Below are 7,007 nucleotides of genomic sequence, written 5' to 3' on the forward strand. Positions count from 1 at the left end.
ACTCCATGTTTGAAACTGAGCCCAGAGGGAATACACAGCACCTGTGGCTGAAGAAACAAATAAATCTGATATTTGTCTGCATTGTGGTTAAAGAGAAACCCACTCCGGGTTGGGGGGGGGGCAGTTAATGTCAGAACATGTCACAAAGAAACAAGAACAGAACAGAACAAAACAGAACAGAATAGTGTGTAATTAATTGTGTATAATAGAATAGGAGTGTATAATTCTGAATTCAGCATTCAACATTTGAAATGTCAAAAAATGAGTTAGGAACTCCACATTCTGAATTCCACATTCCAAATTCTGGATTCTGCATTCTGCATTTCGCATTCTTCATTCCAAATAACAAATTCTGAATTCCATATTCCACATATCACATACTGCATACTGCATTCCGCATTCGGAATTCCCAATTTGGAATTTCAAATTCTGCATTAAGAATTCCAAATTTCCACATTTCACATTCTGCATTCCAAATTCTGAATTCTGCATTTTGAATCCCAAATTCTGCATTCCGAACTCCACGTCCTGCATTCCAAATTCCACATTCTAAATTTGAATCTTGGACCACAGAATGTGGAAGTCAGAACTTAGAATTCAGAATTTAGAATGTATAATTCAGACTGTGGAATTTATTCTTCGTTATTCGTTATTTGGAACTTGGAATTTCAAACTTTAAATGCTGAATTAAGAATTATACACTCTGCATTCCGCATTCTGCATTCCACTTTCAGCATTCCATTTTCCACATTGTGCAATCTGCATACAGAATTCCAAATTCCGCATTCTGAATTCGCAATGCCACATTCTGGATTTTGGATTATGGACTCTGGATTCCATATTCCATATTCCATATTCCGCATTCCAAATTCTGAATTCCATTCAATATTCTGAATTCCAAATTCCTAGTTCTGAATTTCAAATAGTTCTGAATTCTGCATTCCAAATTCCATATTTCATATTCCACAATCTGCATTCTGAATTCCTAGTTTTGAATCCCACATTCTAATTTTCAAATTTTGAATTTTGCATTCTGCATTCTGAATTCTGTATTTTGAATTGCAAATTCCAAATGAGTCCCAAATCCCAAATTTCATGCTCCACATTCCAAATTCCTAGTTCCGAATTCCAAATTCCACATTCAACATTCCATTCTGCATTCCAAAATTTGCATTCTGAGTTCCATATTCTGAAATCCATATTCCAAATTCCGTATTCCTAGTTCTGTTTTCCGAATAATGAATTTTGAATTTCACATTCTAAAATCCACATTTTAAATTTCAAATTTGGAATTCCAAATTCAGCATTCTAAATTCCGCGTTACAAATTCCAGATTCTTAATTCCAAATTCTGAATTTTGAATTCTGCATTTTGCATTCTGCATTTGTGGTTCCAAGTTCTGAGTTCCACATTCCAAATTGTAGGTTCTGAATAACAAATTCCAAATTCTATATTCCACATTCTGGATTTTGAATTCTGAGTTCCTCATTGCACATTATAAATTCTGCATTCTGAATTTTGAATTCTGAATTCCATATTTTGAATTCTAAATTCCATATTTTGGATTCTGAATTCCATATTTTGAATTCCAAATTCTGCATTCCCAATTCCACATTCCCAATTCTGAATTCTGAATTCGAATTTCACATTCTGTTCCGCATTCTATATTCCGCATTCCATCCCCCATTCTGCATTTTGCATTCTACATTTTGCTTTCTGCACTTTGCTTTCTACATTGGAATGGAATGCAATATTATGGAATGTTTTGAAATAGAATGCAATGGAATGGAATGTTATGGAATAGAGCAGTGATGGCAAACCTTTTTGGCACTGAAAAGGGAGCATGCGCGTGTCTGTCAGGGCCTCAACCCAGAAGAGAAGCTGTCCAGGGGGCATGCACGTGCCGGGAAATGAACTTCTGGTTTCCTGCATGCACATGTGCACCGGCTGCCTGGTCTTCTAATTTCTGGCACACATGACTATCTGGCGTGAGTGACTATCTGCTGGCCGGTATGCACGTGCATGCCGGAAACTGGAAGACCAGCTCTTCTGGTTTCTAGCACTGCCGTGCGTGTGAAGACAGCTGATCACCACGTGCGCAGGCATGCCAGAAACCTGGAAAAGGAACGGGTGCCCTGGCGCATACATGCAACATGGCTCTGTGTGCCACCTTGGACACGTGTGCCATAGGTTTGCCATCACAGGAATAGAGTGTTGTTGAATGGAATGGAATGGGACTGGATGGAATATTATCAAATGCAAAGTTATGGAATGGAATAATGTGGTATGGAATGGAGTGGAATTTTATGGAATGGCACATTATGAAATGGAATGTTATGGACTGGAATGGAGTAGAATGGTATGGAATGGAATGGAATAAAATGGAATGTGACCGAAAGGTATGGGATGGGACTTCCGCTCCTTTCGACGAAAACTGAAGACTCACCTGTTCCGTTTAGCCGGCCTGGCCCATTTATAATTTATAGTTTTATTCTACCTCCTGGCAGATATTTTAATTGGGTATTTTTAGGGTTATTTAAATATTGCTTTTAACTACTTTGCTTCAGATATGTACAGCTTCTTATTCCCTCCTCTTTTGTGTTTGTATTTTCTATTTATTGATGTGTTTTTATCTGACTGTACACTGCCCCAAGTCCCTTTGGGGAGAGGGGGCGGTATAAAAATCTAAATAAAAGTAAAGTAAGTAAAGATGGAATCTAACAAAATGTTATGGAATGGAATGTTATGGAATAGAATGTTGTGGAATGGAATGGAACTGGAGAGAATTTAATGGAATGAAATGTTTTGGAATGGAATCGAATATTATAGAATGGAATCTAATGGAATGATATGGAATGGAGTGCAATGTTTTGGAATATAATATTATAGAATGGTATGTGTTAGATATTAACATATATCGCGACAAGTCTCCTCTCTGGTCCGCCGGTATGGCGGGAAACAGGTATCGCTCTGATTGGTCGAGAGGCGTACCCGATCCCTATAAAAGGGGAAACCTCAGACCACAGAGCAAGCTGGATCACTACTACTACTAATAAAGAGCTGTTAAGTCACTATGTGTCCGGAGTCTGTTCTCTCGTTGCCCGAATCTAACATTGGCGACGAGGATGGGATCGAGAGACAGATAGGACGAAGAGGCTACCTCCAGAATCCAAGGATTCGATCCAGCCTAGGAATTCGGCGGAAATTCCGGCAGCCATCTCAGCGCGGCAAATTCAAATGCAGAGTTGACCCAGAGAGAGGAATTGCGAACCTATCTCACCACAATAAGTCAGGTCCGCACCAAGCGGCCAAAAAAGCTGAAAGTCACAGTCCTCTTGGAGGGCTCTCCTTGCGAGCTGGAAGTTGACACAGGATCGTCCCTGATGATCATTTCATGGGCCTCCATGAAGAAGGCTATCCCTAACCTCAAAAAGAGCCAACTACGTGCACCAGACATCCTGCTACGAGACTACCAGGGGAACCGAGTCCCCATCGTGGGCCAAGGCACGTTCCAAATTCGTTTCAAGGACATCGTAGCCCAGCTGCCCGTGACCATCGCCAGCGCGCCATTACAGAACCTTCTAGGACTAGATTGGTTTGAAGCCCTGGGGTTAGAAGTCACCGGGATCAACGCCGTGGAGAACAGCAGCGCTGAACAGATTTTTAAGGATTTCGAGGATGTGTTCAGCCCCGGTCTTGGTAAGTATGTGGGTAAACCTATCTCATTCAATTTAGACCCGAAAGTGGCGCCAATCCGACTTAAACCGAGACGAGTGCCTTTTGCACTCCGCCCCAAAATTGATAAGGAGATCGATAAATTAGTAGAGCAAGGAATCCTTGAGCCGGTGGATCACGCGCGTTGGGAAACTCCCATTGTGACCCCAGTTAAACCAGACGGGTCAGTCCGCATCTGCGCGGACTATAAATGCACAATTAATGTCGCGCTACAAAAAAGCGCATATCCTGTGCCAGTAGTCCAACACTTATTGCACTCGTTGGGGCCAGGAAAGATATTTGCTAAACTAGACATGGCACAAGCTTACCAGCAATTGCCTGTGGATAGCGCCACAGCGGAGGCCCAAACTATAGTGACGCACAGAGGAGCATTCAAATGCAACCGGCTACAATTCGGTGTGAGTATTGCCCCAGGTCTGTTCCAGAGCGTCATGGAACGGCTTTTGCAAGGGATACCGGGAGTCGTCCCATATTTCAACGACATCTTGGTGTCCGCTGCAAACGAGGAGCAACTATTAAAAAGAGTCAGAACTGTTTTGGCCAGAATCAGAGAGAAGGGTCTCCGCCTCAAAAAAGAGAAAAGCCAAATTAACGTGCCTAGTGTAGAATTCCTGGGATATAGAATCGATGGTCAGGGAATACACCCCACTTCAAAGAAAATTAAGGCGATCCAGGACGCCCCCACACCAAGAAATCAGACCGAGTTGCAGGCCTTCCTCGGACTACTTAACTTCTACAGCGTTTTTCTGAGACAGAAGGCGACCGTTGCTGAGCCATTACATCGACTACTACAAAAGAGCGCAACATGGAAATGGGGACGGTCCGAAGCAGCAGCTTTTGCCGCAGTCAAGCGCCTGCTCACCACCGACTCGCTACTAGTGCAATACAGCCAGACGCTACCACTAGTCTTGACCTGCGATGCATCCCCATTCGGCGTCGGCGCAGTCCTCAGCCACAGGATGCCAAACGGGAACGAAGCACCCATCGCTTTCTACTCCAGGACTCTTTCATCGGCCGAGAGGAATTACAGCCAGATGGACAGGGAAGCGTTAGCTGCTGTGGCTGGAGTTAAACGTTTCCACGAATACCTCTACGGCCGCAACTTCGAACTAATTACAGATCATAAACCGCTGTTGGGACTTTTGGCGGGAAACCACCCCACACCAGTCTCCCTTTCTCCACGCATGACCAGGTGGACTGTTTTCCTGGCTGCCTACTCATACAAGCTAATACATCGACCGGGCTCCACTCTTGGACATGCAGACGCACTCAGCCGTTGCCCACTCCCGGATCTTTTGCCAGACCCCACTCCCGAGGTACCTGTTCTGTTAATTGACTGTTTGGACTCAGGACCGGTTTCTTCCTGCGACGTTGCTAGATTCTCTTCTAGGGACAATGTAATAAAGCAAGTTCAAACCTGGGTTTGGAGGGGGTGGTCGAAGGGAAACGTGGGCCCGGAATTTTGTTTTGGGCAAAACGGGATGAACTTTCAGTGTTACAAGGTTGTTTATTGTGGGGGGATCGAGTTGTTATTCCTTACGCGTTATGAAGAAATGTGTTAGAGGCGTTACATGTTGGGCATCCGGGGATCGTTAGGATGAAGGCGTTAGCAAGAAGTTACGTTTGGTGGCCAAACATGGACAAAGAGATAGAGGAATGGGTGGCCACTTGTGATCCGTGCCAAGAATCTAGACCAGCACCCCCTGAAGCACCCGCCACAGAATGGGAGAAGCCTAAAGCACCCTGGTCGCGAATACACATCGATTTCGCAGGGCCAGTCCAAGGTCAGACCTTTCTTATAGTTGTGGATGCATACTCGAAATGGCTAGAAGTAGTCCTAATGACTTCAACCACGGCAGAGGCAGTCATTAGGGTTCTACGGCGACTTTTCACCACTCATGGCCTGCCCGACCTCCTGGTCTCCGATAATGGGCCCCAGTTCACGGCCATGCAATTTGAAACGTACTTAGCAGGTCAGGGAATTCGGCATGCCCTCGTCGCGCCATTCCACCCGGCATCAAACGGACAGGCGGAGAGAATGGTGCGATCCGCAAAAGAGGCCCTCGCTAGGATGGGTCCAGGTGATTGGCAAACACGCATTGACCATTACCTCCTAATTCAGCATATTACCCCCAGCGCAACGACGGGTAGGAGCCCCGCTGAACTACTCATGGGCCGCCGTCTACGGTCTCACCTGGACCGTCTTCACCCAAATTACTCTGCCACAGCGCCCCCAGACTCTACAAGCAAAATTCGGAGTTTTAGCATAGGGGATTCAGTATACGCCCACAACTATGCAGGGGGAACATTGTGGATGCCGGCAAGGGTCATTGGTCCACGATCATATCTGCTAAAGCTTGAAGATGGACGGAATTGGAAAAGGCACATCGATCAACTACGAGGTCGCCTGGCACACTCAGACCTGCGGGCTGACGATGAAAACTATCTGCCAGCACAAAGTCAGCCACTCGAGAGCCCCAACACGGAGAACCACGACACCTACGAGCCTAGGGTAGAACAAGAGGTCGAAAGAGAAACCGAACAACGCCAAAGCAACAAAAGCCTGCAGACCCCCGAACGAGAAGCAGAAAAAGCAACCGATCCTGAAACCACTCCAGATCAACCAGAACTGCGACGTTCCACCCGTGTAAGGCAAACACCCACGTATCTTAAGGACTATGTAACTAACCGGAATGCTCCGTCTAAGAGGGGAGGGGTGTTAGATATTAGCATATATCGCAGCAAGTCTCCTCTCTGGTCCGCCGCTACGGCGGGAAACAGGTATCGTTCTGATTGGTCGAGAGGCGTACCCGATCCCTATAAAAGGGGAACCCTCCGGCCACAGAATAAGCTGGATCACTACTACTACTAATAAAGAGCTGATAAGTCACTACGTGTCCGCAGTCTGTTCTCTCGTTGCCCGAATCTAACACTCTGGATGAGGAAGGGAAAAATAGAGTGGGGATTTCTAAAAGGTAGATACTTAAATAATAACAAACCCAAAGTGAAACCTCAGACAGCTGTTCCGGTCGATGCTTTCTGTGAAAGGGGTTTTATCAGGAGACCAAGAAAGAAGGACATAATAGTGATGGAGAGCAGGTCAATCCCTGCATTCCAGGTCATTCTGCCATTCCAAGGCTTCTCATGGAGATGATCCAACAACACGGTTAGAGCAGGGCTCCTACAGCTCTCATCTTACCTTAGGATGTTACTCTCTCTCTCTCACATACACAAACTTTTAGTTTCTGTCAGTAGGAACAAGTGCCTCAATT

Source organism: Natrix helvetica (assembly GCF_964273705.1).
Source record: "Natrix helvetica genome assembly, chromosome: 5".
Taxonomy (NCBI): Eukaryota; Metazoa; Chordata; class Lepidosauria; order Squamata; family Natricidae; genus Natrix; species Natrix helvetica.